The sequence below is a fragment of the Protopterus annectens genome, chromosome 2.part1 (assembly GCF_019279795.1).
Source record: "Protopterus annectens isolate FY-2018-M chromosome 2.part1, PAN1.0, whole genome shotgun sequence".
In the NCBI taxonomy this organism is placed as follows: Eukaryota; Metazoa; Chordata; order Ceratodontiformes; family Protopteridae; genus Protopterus; species Protopterus annectens.
Genome location: NC_056729.1, coordinates 548,252,721 through 548,269,739, shown reverse-complemented (window position 1 = coordinate 548,269,739; position 17,019 = coordinate 548,252,721).

Here is a 17,019-nt window from a genome sequence, read left to right as displayed (position 1 = left end):
CTGGGGTTCCATCCTAATGAATATTCTGATTGCCATTTGTGTGTGTATACTCCTAATAGGAGCATGTGTTTGCTGTGGAATTCCCTGCATGAAAAGACTAAGCAAAGATTTTATTGATGTATCTGTTACTGAGACCTTGTATCAAGCTATTGAGATTGAAAAATTGATCTCAGATGACATTTTTTCTGAAGTATAGATTGAATGACTCACCTAGCTGAAAATCCTTAGTGGAAGAGGTTGGGAGATGAAATGACCCTATGCATACTTCAAAATAGAACAAAAAGTATTAATAGGGGGGAAAATGTTAGAAAAATGTGTATTTGAATATATGAGAAATGCTAGTTTAAAAGCAAAGTAGTATATAATGCATTTTATTCTATTAATCATATAACAGAAAGGATTAAGTCATGTGTAAATGTAAGTAGTTTTGAAACTGCAGTGTGGCTTGAAGCAAACTGACCTCCGACCCTGGCAGATGCTAGCTTAGCAAGTTTTAATGTTTATGCTTTTCACAAGTGATTATCTGCTGGGTCAGGAAATTAAATATGTGAAATAATTAAATCTTCTGCTCTTTCCTGCTGGGATGATTTGGCCTTGTATATGTGTTACTAAGATAGCATGCAGCTGGTGGGAAAGTGTTACAGTGAACAAAGATGTGTATTAGAAGATTGAATCCACCATTGTATTGGAACTGATGTGAAACCTTGAAGAAGTAACTTTACAGAAAGACATTATGTCTGACCAGGTGGATAGCAAGGCCGTATTGTTACCAGAGGAAAACTTTTTTAAAATAAACAGCATCAGCAGTTTTTATGAATAGAGGACTGTAAGCTAAAGTGATGTAGATGCCCTGTGACATACCACGTCAGTAAGGTGGGCACAGCTTGAATGTTAAGACTATAAAGATCTGTACACTTCCTGTTTCATGTTAGACAAAATTCTGTACTTGTAAGTTTTTTGCCTCCTGGTATACACTAGTAAACTTTTTGATCCTGAACCTCCTGTGTATTGAATTCTTGATTTTATTTAACATGTGTCATAAAATAAACAAATCTCATTGCTATGATATAACAAAGAGCAGCTTTATTCCTTTGTGTCAGATAGGAAATATGCAACAGTTGCAATACTTTCAATTACCATAACTAGATTCTTCATGACATATTATTGCTGTTAATATTTTATAAATGCTTATCCAGTTAAAAAAAGTAATTTCTACCTCTTGGTAGTGAACCCCTACACAGTTAAGCTGCAGTTCTCCTTACCTAATACAAGCAGCAAGAGTTATTGGGGAAATCATGCATGCTCCAGATGACAGTTGAGATATGCGTGCTGAAGATGCTACAAAATGAAAAAAAATTTTTGAATTGAATTTGAACCTGAATCATGCTTACCCGGTGCCTCTCTGAGGTGAATTAATCCTTCCTGTTCTGCCTCGGTTTGCAGCTATTTTTTTCTGCAGCTGTACAGTGCACAGAAGGGAAGAAATATATATGAATGCATAATATGTACCTGCACTGACTGGCTATATCAATACCATCTCATAGACATGTTATGGCTCAGTATATTTACACAACTGGGAAGGTCTTTAAAGTCTGAAATTCAGCCTCCCATCAGCTTAGGAGGTCCTGGTTGTGCTTTTAAGGTCACTATAGTGATTATGACATTGTTTCCCAGTGCATGGAATGTCAGTTGCACTGGAGACAGACTTGGCTAAACTATTCCAAACCTCAGCCTTATACTGAGATTTGGTATAATCCCCTTGCAGCAGCCTATGGCTGTAACATTTCACAAGGAGTGTCACAAATATCCTGGACTCCTCAACACCTCACATTTGTGTTCTAAATTTAGCACCATTCTCTCACTCACCAGCCATGTCTGCATAAGTCAAGCTAACAAAATTTGTCTGAATTGGTGCCCAATTCAGATCTTGTGGTTTACTGGATGTGGGCAAAGATGCACAGCCTTGCCAACTCCATTTGCACAATTAAAAGTAGATGAATTTCTTGGTAAACTCATTGGCAGTATTTGCATCACATAACAGTAAAGGTGTGAAACACTGCATTGAACTTTGCTATGTTTGATGCTCAACTTATTCACACAGGTTCCAGTGTTCAACAATGAAGTGCTTAATGGCATGGATTTTAATCCTGCAGTTTGAAAGGAGAAAGAGGATGAATTGTGACATATTTTGATTTTGGGGCTTACACAATGTTCAAATATTCCCTGGGATTTAGTAAGACTCCATGCAAGAATAAGGCTATTCTTGCATGGAGCGTTCCGTGTCTGTGTAGAACAGCAGTGCGCCTTGCATATTCATAAAGGTGCGCTGCTGTATTCTCAACACGGACAAGTCCGAGCAGTGCACGGACACTAAACATGCCCCGTGCACTCAGAAAGTGCCATATGGGACTCTCTCAGCTGTACTGGCATAATATTAGAGCTTTGCTCTAATATTATGCCAGTATTTCAGTGCCCATAGACGCTGAAATATAAAATTCATCGTGAACACTGAAATTAAAAGAGCAAGTGCAAAGCAATACAGGGGGTGTGTCACAGCTTCTTTGACACACCCCCTGTGCTGCCAAAGCACTGTACGGCACTTCTGCATCCTGCAAAAGCAGGAAATTTGTGCAAATGCACACATAATGGGATAAATCCTCCCAAAAGTTAAAAAGCACAAGCACACCCCCACAAACACACAAAGTTGATAGAGCACATGTCATGCATCAGCATGAAACACACATAGAAGCCTGAAAGCCCAATCAGTGCCAGTATTTCATGAATACAGTCCCAAATAGTTGTCAGAACACCACAATACACACCCATATAACCTAAGACTATAATAATAATATATACTTATTTTTAATGCCCTAATGAATGTTTAAGGGTAGATAAGTGGGTGTGTACATTATGGCTGTCCCCTTAGCATAGCTTAAACATCCCATAGAAGCTAAAGGAAAATAGACAGATGAAATTTCCAAGCCAAGATAATGTAGTGGTTAGAGTTGTAGCTTTTCATGCAGGCATTCATGGTTTGAGTCCCAAAACAAGCAGCATATTTCCCCATGTGAAAGCAGTGTTAAAATTATTTTAGTAAACTTAAATTATGTAGCAACTATTTTTTGTCAACCAGGGTAGTGTAGTAGTTCCAAAAGTGAGATGTCAGTGTAGAAAAGATGTGAAACCCCCATATAAACACACGTCCCCCATGCAGTATAGTCACACAAGAATATAATGTAATGAAAGCACATAAGAGGATGTCATGGAAGATCAACGTAAAATTATAATGCGTATGTAAATATTATTTTATATTATACAATGACTGGCCATTAACATACCAAAATGAGTATGCTAATTGGCCAGCCCAACCACAGTGCCCATTGTAAATCCGAGAGTATACTAACGGAAAAAGGTTTGGTTGCCCAGACTTTTTCCATTTGTATATATCCTGTTCTTTGGGTTTTTCTGGGGTTTTTTTCTGCAAAGATAGCAATGGAGAAACGAAGATCTCTGTTGCTTTTTTAACATATATAGCTATGTTTCACAAGTTGAAGAACTCGTATAACAGCAAGATATCATAAAAAATGCAATGGTGAGCTTCCTTTTAACAGAGAAAGAAAGATCTCTGTTGCTTTTTTAATATACCTCACTATGTTATACGAGTTCTTCAACTCGTATAACATACCAAGATACGTTAATAAAAGCAATGGAGATCTTCCTATCTCTGTTGCTACATCTGCACAGCACTGATGTACTGTGTAAGCATAGGGAACACATCCCGTATGCATGCGCAGTACATTAGAAATGCTCCAAGATACCGGAAAACCGCGGAAGGGCAGCATGGACGCATTATACAATGACATTATTTAAGAAAGGTAAGTATTGTGTTTCTTAAATAATGTCATTGTATAATAGCAATAACCCATGGCGAGGTGTGGGCAATGCTGGATTTACCCACGGTTGGCTCGTGACCAAACCACACCAACCATGGGTAAATCCAGTATTACCCACACCTAGCTGTGGGTTATTGCTTAAATATAACATTATAAGTATAATATGTCTAAACGTGCCTTAATTAGTCTGTATCCATCAGACCTTGAACTGCCCAGCAACAAAATGGTTAATATTGACAAGTATTGGACCTAGGAGGCTGTCCTCTATAACCATAGCAAAGTACTGCTATACCATGTGAGCTGTGAGGATTTGTTGTGCGTTAACAAACATATCCTACATTCAGGTTATTTAACATAAAAAAAAAAAAAAAACATCAGCTCTAAGTGTTGAACCCATGACCCTGAACACTACAGTCAGAGGAATATACCACTACACCACCTAAGCTGTAGGGTTGAATGTTACGTTTTCAAACATATCATGCAATAGAGGCATATAGCATTAGGGAGAAAGCTTCTTGGAACCTTTTGTGTGTTGTATATAGACATATACACACACACACACACACACACACATATATATATATATATATATATATATATATATATATATATATATATATATATATATATATATATATATATATATATATATATATATATATATATATATATATATATATATATATGTATGGGAGCTATTCATTTGTTCGAACTTTCAAATGTTCGAAACTCATATGGCCAACACCATATGAGCGAACATTTGAAAGGCCGACAAATGATAGCAGAGATCCCGCTACAGTGCAAGACTGGGAGATTCCCCTTTCCTGCACTGTAGTGTGATCTTGAACTGAGAATATTTAAGTAGCAGGGGTGTGGGGGGCACAGTTTTACTGTGTTTACAGGTAGGTAAATGGTGCTATTTAAGGATGTCGATCATGTGGTGTCGGCCATATGAAAGTCAGCATTCTGAACGGTCGACATTCTGAAGTAGACCCATATATATATATATATATATATATATATATATATATATATATATATATATATGTCTCATGAAACATATGTATGAAAAAGTAGAGTCATAATATAGATATACATATATAAAAATATAAAGGAAGAAAAATAATATCTATATATATATATATATATATATATATATATATATATATATATATATAGATAGATACACTAGACAATCTCGATGTACTGAAATGTTGAAATTCAGTACATCGAGACCGAATAGTGGAAAGTGCAGTTAACCGAAACTACACTATGCTGAATCTGCAAATGTCGAATCCGCCACTATCGTGGTATCATGTTCATGACTTGTGGTGCGGTTTGTGGATTTATCTGGGGTTTCAGGTAAGTGTTGTGTGTTTGAGGATAATGGGTAGGGATTTTAGTGTGTGTGAGTGTGTGTGGTGGTGTTTGTTGTGTGTTTGTGTGTTTAGTGCAACCTCGGAGTTAGAATATATATGTAGAGGGGGTGGGGGGTGCAGGGGAGCTTGCCCCCCTTCTTATAGGTAGGTTAAGTGTGTTTGTGTGTGTTGTTATGTTTGTTTAGTTAGGTAGGTGTATGTGTGTGTGTGTGATTATGCCCTGGTTTTTGTGTGTGTGTGAATGGTCGGGATTGTAGTATTCGTAATTGTGGGTTTTCGTGTATGTGGTTTTTTGACTATTCAGTCTTGAAATACTGAAATTCGACATTTCAGTATTTCGAGATTGTATAGTGAATCCATATATATATATATATATATATATATATATATATATATATATATATATATGTATATATATATATGTGTAGGTATATAACATGCAGAACCATCCCTCTCAACCTGTTAGTGCAAGGAACCTGTACAAAGGCTATAAAAGTGTGTGTGCATGGGGGGGCACATATACAGACATATTTCAAAAATCGCTGTTACAAATGAAGATGTGTTACAGCAACAGTGTGTGTTCCAGAAGACAGTTACTGAAGGATATGAGGATGGAAACTGAAATGTCATATCATTTACTTACTGACATAAATCCTTGGATCCGCACCGTGATTTAACAGACAAATAGAAATACTTTGTGGAACTGAACAAAAGTATGGTCCAAACATCTGGACATGCTGTGTAAATTCTGGCAGTGGAGAGGTATGCTCAGAACCCCTGAATGCAATGAATCTGGACCAATCCTGACAAAATGGGGAGACAATGGCCTGAAAATAGGGACATGTCCAAAATATGTCAGTAGATAAGCTGAGAAAGTTCATGTAGTAATAGTGTATGTCCTAACATATATCGACTGAAATATCACAATTCCAGGACTCAATTGCTTCTCATTAGTTACTGACCTCAGTCCCCACATCATCCCATTGATATGTCATGCATACAAAACAGTCATGCGGACCAGACCAAAAATATCGGCCAAACAACTGGACATCCTATGAATATGTGGACATAACACAACATTAGGGAAACTACACTGAGGTACCAAGCAAGGTCCAAACTACAATCAGACTGACATAACACTGCCCAGGTCCAGCTCTGGGGCTGTACACATGATTAGCAAATATAACAGACACTACAGGGATGTAACACTGGTGAAAAACAGACACTGGTGTGCAAGTTCATACCCCCAAACAAGTGCACCACAGCAAAGTGACATACCACTAAGCAAACTGAACATGATAGTATAATACTGTGTGAGCAACCACACACCATTTGCCACTCACACATTACCCCTACATATACTGCCCCAATTCACAGTGTACTGGGAATCCTGAGATGTTACAGGACATGCCACAGTCATCCCCTACAAGCATACAGACCTGATAGACCACCAGCAGCTGTAGCAGCATGCAGAGTCAGATAGGTAAAGGATATATGGCACTTACATCTGCTACTCTCCCTACCCAGCCCAACAAACATATACACACAACATTGCTACACAATCTTGTCAGTCTGTTCACGATGGCCAGACGTACATAACTGTCATATGTGCAGATTTCCACAGAATGAGTGTGGACTCATAACCCTGGCCACCACTGCATACCTCGGCCAGGAGTCTGCCAGGTCATTGGCATGATAACTGGAGTGCAGGTGGTAATTAATGATATAACTTACCTTTGCACCTTATAGTGCAGGACATCTGGACAATGCATGGCATACTTGTGGGACAGGTGGCTGGAAATAAGGTAATATCACACATAATGGTGTTACAAACTGAAACAGTAGCTGGTGTTACACGTGTTGTTGTAACATAACATCCCTAAAGGATATGATGTCTCAAACACCAATGGATGTCAACACTTACTGACTACAATCCTCACATTATCCTACCAACCCCACAAAAACAGATGTTGTTCGAGGAACAGACCAAGCATAAAAGGCAAACATCTGGCCAATCTGTGGACAACATGCAGTTGAGAGGTATGTCAGAGGCATATCACTGTCAGATGTCAAGTCACCCAGTAAATGCATATCCAGACAAACCCTGTCAATGCAGCAACCCTCCATGTGTATAACAGCACTAATGACATACAATCTGTACCAAAATCTGGAACTTTGTCCCCCATGTTGTTGGGCTGTCTCCACATGTCTTGTCCTGTGAGGTATTTCCACCTACTGTCTGTGAAGCTGTAAACCCCAAACCTCCGTAATGTCCCCTGCATAGGTAAGGGAAATGGGGAAGGCCCACATGAAGGGCATCTCATATGTTGGAACTAGCAGCTGTGTCCAGGCCCACAACACAGTACTACGTGGGCACCTACATAGCTTTATGGCCTCAGCAATACCCCCTCAAGGCAGGCTGAATGCCTGTGGTAGACAGCAGCAATACACAAACCACATACTTGGTCCCTATAATGGCTGTACAGGGAAAATCATAAGCAGACACCAACTTGGCATCAAGTCAGCCTTTGTCTGATAAGGCCATGGGTGAAGTACTGTAACGCTAACTTATGAGTACAAATTGGACACATCCACCAAGGCCAATCACAAGGCCATTTTCACATATGTCTGCATTCTCTGAGCAAAAAACCAACCCATCCTGTAATGGTGGCTAATCAGACCACATACACACAACATAGCTATAGCCAACTTGCTGCAGATAGGTTTAGGGAAAACATCACCCCCTGGCTCAGCATCACTATAGGTGGATATGCACAGCACCCACACCCCTCCCCTCATCACCAGTGAACAGGTACATATTGCCTACTGAAAGGCAACAAGTGTAAGTATCCATGAGACCTGATAGCATCCCTGTCTGCATCCTACATGAACTCAGGCATGTTATCCCAGCTCCATTACACACTGTAGTCACACCAAGCCTTGGCACCATCTACACCCCATCCATATGGAATATAGTCAATGTCATCCCTCTACACAGACATGAATGAGGAGTACAGGATTAAAAAAATTAACTAGCCCTCATTTGGAGGAATATGACACTTCAGGACCAGCAGTGCAATGCAAGCAGGTAAAGTGCTGATACATTACAGGGATATGGTGTAGTTGTGAGTGGTGGCTATTGGTATTCAATGTAGCTGTGTAGGTTCTGTACATACTATTGCCAAATTATTGAGGTCCTGTGATGTGCCTCCCTTTTTATGTCTTCCAGGTGCAATGTTGCATCAGTAAACGTCAACTTTCTCAGTGGCTGAGACAAATATAATCATAGAAGCCATACTACAGAACCATGCTATAATGGCTGGCTGGAGCCAGCAACATCTGCAGGAGAAGACTGGACTGTGATACAACCTTGTCCACAGGGTAAATGATGTTGGCCTGCACTCATGTACATATAAGCAGGTCCGGCATCATGAAAGGGACCTCATATGCCATGCCCGGCAAAGGACTTCTGCAATGGCCAGGGAATGTACAGCCACAGGTGTGGGCCACGCCATGCAACCCCACTGACACCCACCAGGGAGCTTCTCAGGTACCTTGGGGCACCCATCCCAGTACAACATCAGAGTACAGACCCCCCACATACTGGCAGTGGGCGGCACCCAGAAAATGGATGAGGGGTGTGCAGGTAAGGCCCTGTGTATATTACTAGAATAGTGTAGCAGACATGCTTGTAATTGTAGAGTATCTACGTGCATGTGTCAGGTCAGATTGCAGTTGTGGATGGGGTTTTCTTATGCACAGACATGCACATCTATGGTGAAGGACAGCACATTGTGTAGTATTAGGGGTTGTACTGTAAATGTGCAGACATGCTGCATCAATTCTGTACCAATGCCACATGTGGGTCTGCTGACAATACTTCCCTCCCACAACTACCTAAATCCCTCCGGTCTGCATGTAGGATGGCAGCCTGCAGCTGGTGAGTATGCAATTGTTCTGTTGTGGTTTTCCAATACTCCAGGTATGTGAAGGCCATGCAATGTACCATGCACACAACTGTCACTCATAGCCATATTGCTTTATGTGCATGTTCACTTGTGTTGGTGTTAACTGCATTGCATCACAGTAGTCACCACAGGGGCCTATCTAATGAGAATGTAACATTCCTGTAGCATACCTCACAACCTGTCAGTGCAAGACTTCTGGACAGAGACCAACAAAATGGGGGGACAAATGGCCTAAGGTAGGGGCATGTGTGAAACATTACTGTCATATAGTGGATATAAACAGTGTACACACCCCTGTTGAGATGCCAGGTGTTTGTGATATATATACAAATTGAGACCACAATATGTCAGTCCACACCTTTTCCAAACTGTAATGTGACCTATGAATTGAACGATTCACCTGTAAAACCAATCAATCTTTTAGGCACCAAATATGGAGTATACAAACCTGACAATAAGCTGAATGCATATGTGTGCACGCCCTTTAAATTATATGTTATTGCAGCAGCTTGTGATTTACTGACAGCATACAGTCTGCTTGGGTACACACCTGCCATCAAGCAAAGGGATCTCATATTTGAAAGGTATCAGTCAAGGGTAGGGTACAACAACATTACCACAGCATTGCATACACCATGGAACACAGTGGAGACAGTTGTCAAAAGGTGGATTGAATATGGGACAAAAGTGCTGTTAAAAAGAACCTGACATTCCTCCAAAAATAACAAGACATGTCAAGACCTGGTCAGGGAGGCTGCCAGGGGACATACAGGAACACTGAGAGATTTGCAGGAATCTCTTGCTAGTACTGGTATTGTGTACTACCTGTGGGAACACTCTCCCTTATTCTGCGTATGTCTGGCCTATGGGATAGGGCCAGAAGATGGAAGCATTTTCTCACACCAAAAAACATCCAGGTGTGGATACAAATTGCAATATAGCACATCAAGTCTCCCAAAGGCATGTATGAAAATGTGTTATGGTGTAATGAGACTATGGATCGACCTCACAGCTACAATAGGAAAAGATATGTGTGGTCCACAAGCAACACCTCTCATAACCTGAAGACCAACATCCCCATGGTGAATCACACTTGTGGCAGTGACCCACTGTGGAGATGCCATTCCAAAGCCAGAACAGGGCCTGTAGTCACTTTGGGGGGAATTCTGAACATTTCCAAATAACATCCACGTCTGCCCAAAATCCATCAGATGTCTGCAAGAACACTGAAGATGGGGAGGTGTGTCAGCCTTCAACATGACTAAGACCCAAAGCGTACATCCAAAGCTATCTAAGAATGTCTCCACCTGAACACACTCATGGTTATGGATTGGCCCAGCCAGAGCCTAGACCTACACCAGATAGAAAAACACCAGAGTGACCTGATGAGGGCTGTGCACATGAGCTGCCCTTGCAATCTGACAGAGTTGGGTGATCTTTGCATGGAAGAGTGGTCAAATAATGCCAAGTCAAGATGTGCCATGCTGATAGATACCTTCACAAGAAGAGTGAATACTGTAAGCCACTTACAAGGTCCTTCAACAAAGTATCATTCTAAGGGTGTGCACACGTATGCAATCACCATATTGTACATATTGCAGTCATTATATTTTACACATAACATGTTTGTTTATCGATTGGATTGCACAGGACATATGTCACATGAATGGTTGGTAATATATTTGAATGGATTATTGCCGTCTCATCTTGTATATTACAAGAACATGGTATGTTAAGAGGGTTATGTACACTTATCATATCCACTGTAAGATTAGAAGGCTGGTGGTGTAACATGAATTGTGTGACCATACATTCACTGCTGCTTTGGAGGTCTGACACTCAAATGTATGTCATTAATCAGTGATGTCATTCCTCAGGTCATCCCACTTATGTATCAGAGAAACACAGAGGTTATGAGAAAGAGAGCAAACATATGAGCCAGACTTCTACACATCCTGTGAGGATCTGTACAATTGTGAGGTATGTTCTGTAGTACGTGCCACTGTGCTATACAGGTGAACAGCAATGATGTGTACATGGGGTGCAGTCTGTGCTGGGGAACAGCCATCACATACTAACATGAATCACGTATCCCAGAGCTCTATATTGTTAGTTACATGTAGTAAAACTGGCTGCAATGCATGATGTTGAGGGCCATGTGTCATGCATGTCACCATTTGGGTAATGTGCGGTCTGTGTAACAGATTTGTACCCCCTCACCTGTAAGTGTGTGTGTGTGTGTGTGTGTGTGTGTGTGTGTGTGTGTGTGTGTGTGTGTGTGTGTGTGTGTGTGTGTGTGTGTATGTGTGTGTGTGTGTGTGTACCAGCCAATGTCAAAGTTCAGGCACATATGTTGTTTTTCCCTCAAAGGTGGTGATGGGGTTTGCGGTTCCCCTTTTGGAAACTAATGTCATTATTTCTGCAGACTCTGACAATGATGATAGGAATAGTGAGGTACAGGTGTGGTTGTCAGGGGCTGAATCTGTGCCATTCAGGAGCGGCCTTCGGTCACCTGGTTCCCTAGGCAAAAGGGCTCCACAGTGCCCCCTACCACACCATCTGGTGCCCCCATCCTGGTCTACCTACAACAAATAAATACTGGAGAAGTGCCCTTGCTACAGCGGTGCCCTAGGTGGCCGCCTAGTTGGCCTATGCCTAAGGCCGGCTATGCTGCCATTGGTTGGCATCCCACTCTTGTCCACACCATCCCTGCACATATTGACAATGCCCACACGTACCCTGTCACCAGTGGCCACAGATGATGGACAGTTGGCAGATGGTGGCATTGAACAGGCTAGTGTGGTGACTATGGCAGGTGTGAGTGTAAACACTGGCCATAGCCAGAGTGCAGGTGAGGTCCCACACAGGTGGATGGACAGGGGTGTTTGCAGGAGGAATGCTGCTCATTAGGCCACTGTCACAAGTGCCACAGAAGGAGTCACCAGATGCATGTTCCGGGCTGTCATGGATGTACAGGCACATTGTGAATGCCACGACACACAAATACTGAAGGTGGTGGATGCAACTCTCCCTGATTTATGTGGTGACATACATGACCTTGTTGAGACCACACATCAAAATACTGAGGTCATGAAGAGATGGTGGGGTGAGACCTTGGCAGTCCTCAACCATGGCATGTCTGTGCTAGAGCATGTGGTTGAGATGGGCATTAGCCACATGGACGTAGGTCATCATCAGCGACAGCTGAGAGTCTATGGGGCCATACACCTTCACACTTTCTTAGTGTCAGTGACAGCAGCACTACCAGAGGGGGGTTGATGTCCACATCACATCAAAGCAGGCCATGGCCACATGGTCTTGTCTAGTCCTGTCAGGGACACAGATCCAGCAGACAGCAGTGACCATCAAGAAGGAGTACTGCATCTAGCCTTGGGCATGGTGGTGCCAGTAATACCCCTGACAGGACCAGTTCCCATGTCTGTGGCCAGAAAAAGTGACCTGGATGCCCTGCCATGCATGGTACACAGCTGTCCAATGTACCCCTGTGTAGGGCAGCCACATGGTGTGATTGTGTGCATACATACACACACACATCTGTATTACAGGAAGGTCACCTCCAGACACACACAGCACCTCTGCACAGCCCATCTATTGGATACCCCTCCAAACACACACACATGATGTCAACAGTATGGCCTATCCTAGGCCTATGGCAAACACACACCACACCCTGTGCATATGATGATACCTGTGCCACATCCCTGTCATCCCTACCATCGATGCAGGGACATGCTAATATGGGTCTGATGCACAGGGTGAATATAGTACAGTGTAGCTATGTAATATGATGTAAGGTGCTGTCTGCTTGCATTTGTTATGGGTACACATACAGGTGCATGTACCTTATTAGCCAGGATGCATTATTGCTGTTAGTACCACTGAATAAATGTAGTCTGACATGCTGTATTCTGTTTGTGTTCCAGATGTCTGTGTGTCTGCAGGCTGTGGCCTTGCAGATATTCCCAAGAGGGAGTATGGCAGACTGGGAATACACTGACCATGTCATAGGGAAGATACAGCTTTATATGTACATGTACCAGCTATGTATGCATGCAACAATGTGTGAGGGACACTGTTGTCAGACAGTGTGATCTTGCATACATACCCCTTGTCACAGACAGGTAGCCTTCAAACATGTCAGCTCAGTGTTGTGCACTACCACAGGCTCATACAAACAGAACAGGTTACTGCAGTACTGTCAGCAGGTCCCTCACAAGTGTAGCCATTACATTAACTGCAACAGATTCATCTGTCAACACCTATTGGCTCTCCCATTTTTTTACCATACACTCAACCCTGATGAAGTTGATGAGGGCATGCATGATAATGTGTATGACAGGTCTGTGATATGTATTCCTGAGTCCACCGGGTGGAACAGGGAGATAAAATAGTATATCCTTTGCATACACACAGTAAGAACTGACACACGGGATGTACACACAGTAACATGAATACAATCGGCAATACAAAGATTAGTAAATCTACATTTCCACCAGTGTGTACTGTACTACTACATAAACATGACATGCCCCACATAGATTATGTGCATGGGACATAACACACTACCTCTTACAATATGTAATGTTCTGAATGCCTTCATGGATGGTGAGATAACCCACCAGACATAGGATATGGAGTCATGTATTGCTCCTACAAGCCTGGGCAGATGATAGTGTAGCAGATGTTGTATCAGCTTGATGTTTCAGTCAGGTATGATGCATGATGCTGACATGTGTGTCACTACCCTCACTGTGGCCAATTTGGCAAGAATATAACATACAGGTGCATTGTTAAGAGACACATACAACCTATAGTCTGCCAAAAAAGGTCTACGCTTGTTTCCTGTCTTTCCTGTGATTAGTCTAGTCCAGATACAGCTTTGATGTATCCAGGACTGTTTGTAAGCTTCTGAGCAGTGCCAAAAAGTCTGCGTTTCAATTGTTCCCTCAGATCTGCTAGTTATCTCTTCTCATGCACTTTTACTAGCTTATTAGTCTACCACTTTACCAGACTTCTTGTAGCAATTATTATAGCACATAAAAATGCTACCAGCACTAACCGTTCTACAAGGAAACAGCTCCAGTACTTATTATTAATGCCCACCCCTCCAGAAATGTCTAAAGGTCAGTTCCTTGTGGTTTCTCTTATTAACCTGGTGAACTTGGGCATCCTGAGGCAATGTAGCAACTGCCTCAGGTATACTGACAGCCCTCTCCTCTTATATCCCAACACACAGACTTGCAAGAGATGCACTTATATATCCAAATTGGATGCCACACACTCTTCAGCCAAGACCAGAATAGCTGGTCAAAAGGAGAAGGTCAAAACTTGCGCCACACCACATGGAACACATAGCCCTCCAAAATGCACACCAGCACTGCCTTCATATAAAAACACAAACCACACATCCACCTTCATGGAGGTTCTCATTAAACATCTACCCAAACAGCAGAGGCCTCAAAGGCAGAAATGCACTTGACCACCACAACACAACACCAGTCATGAGACACATAACTCTCCTAAACAGTGTGCCACTCAACCAAAGCCCCTATGGCACAACAGCATGCCCAACACACTAGCCATAGGTGACTCAATAGTGAGGCACACTGATGTCCCACTCACTAGGTTGAATAAGGAGAAAGTAACAGTCAGCTGCCTGTCAGGTGCCAGGATCCATCACATAACACATGCACTCAGGTCCCTCAACAACAGGTACAAATATGACTCTGTCATTGTACATGTGGGTATGAATGACCTGAGATGTACCTCCCTGGACTACATGAAAAGAGACATGGAGTAGCTCTCAGATTATGTAGCCCAGGCGGGTATGACCCTAGCCCTGAGCAACATCCTACCATCACCCAGAATGATACCACAGTACAAGCAGAAAATGATTGATTTCAACAATTGGCTAAGTTTCTGGTGTCATTCCAAGGGGATCCAGTGTCTGTCTGCCTGGGATGACATGATTGACAGACCTCGAAACCTTGCCAGAGATGGCCTGCATTTGTCACTCCTGGGCTTCTGGATACTAGCCAAGGCTCTTGCCAACCCTATAGTGGCTTTTTTAAGCTGTGTTCCAAAGACCAAATTACCACCATAACAGCTACAAACAAAGGCAATCTGAGGGTCATGCTGCGCAATGCTAGAAGCGTAAATCTCAAAATGCACTCACTCAAAGCACCCCTTAAAATGGAAAACATCATATTTGTGCTGTAACAGAGACCTGGTTCAAAGCAACAGAAAGAATCCCAGTACTACCAGGCTATAACTCATTTCACACCATTTGGCCCAAGAAATTGGACCGAAGCTGCAAAGGCAGTGGTGTCTGCATATTCATAAAGGATGCGCACACCTCCAGACTGGTAGCCCAACATAATGCATCAGAGATAATGCAAGTGCATCTAACATTGGGTAAGACAGAGATTCAGGTCATAGCCTGATATAGGTCCCCAACTATGTCCCAAGACTCACACTTCACATTCCTGAGCACCCTGGAGAATATTAGGGTCCAACCTAACACTCTCATACTGGGCGACTTCAACTACTCTTCTATTAACTGGGAAAACTGTAGTGCACTTGCTCAATGTTTCCTGGAATTCATTAATACCAATGCCCTGGACCAGCTAGTTCATACCCCATCTAGAGGTAGCAACATCCTTGATCTAGTCATTACTAACATGGGCAACCGTTGCTCTACACCAATAGTCAACTCCTCGCTGGTTAGATCTGACCACAAACTAATCACCTTGGAAATCCACATCCCTCCCACCCCCTCTGCAAAGGTAACCAACATGAAAAACTTCTCCAAAACTAACCTTGGGCTCCTAAAAACAGAGGTGGATAACGTCACAGTACCCATGCAAATGAAGAATAGTTGCATGACCGCTGAATCATACACCAATGCACTTATGAACACGTACACAAATGCATGGATCTCGCCATACCCAATAGAACCAAGATGATCTCCTCCAAAAAACGAAGCCAATCTGGTGGTCCCCTGCCATAAACTAACTCAACAACAGAAAAAAGAAACTGAAGTGGAATAAGGGGAAGTCCCAAGACTGCAAAAACTCCCTTATCAGCCTCAACAAAAGGTTGAGATCCCTCTTCAAATCCTCTAAAGCTAGCTATGAAAACAGAATTGCAGCAGATAGTAAAGACAACCACAAGGCCTTCTATAGTTATGTAAAGAATCTCCACGGCAATACCCAGATTTGCTCTGAGATACTGTACAATGGTACCTCTTATACCGAGCCAACAGATATGTGAGAGTAGTTGACTCCAAGTCAGACTGCTGACCAGTCACGAGTGGAGTCCAACAGGGTTTGGTCCTGGGTCCTTTTCTGTTTGGTTTCTACTTCTCTGAAGTACAGGCCAACATGAAGGGACTCTGGCTGACAAAGTTCACAGATGATTGCAAGTTGGGACCTATTATTAACTCACCAAAGTATGTTGAGATTCTGCAGAAAGGCCTCACTAAGACCAATGACTGGTGTCCAAACTATGGCCTTAAGCTCAATGTCAAAAAATGTGTCATCATCCCCTTTGGGAGAAACTCAGTTCCCATAAATTACCACATCGATAGTAGTCCACTGAAAACAAAAGGCGTTATAAGAGATCTGGGAACACAGGTTGACAGCAACCTCTCTTTTGACCATCACATTGCCACTGTGGTTAGAAAGTCCTTCTATGTGGCACATCTCATTATTAAGGGTTTTGCATCCAGGAAGAAAGAGGTCATTGTATCCCTCTAAT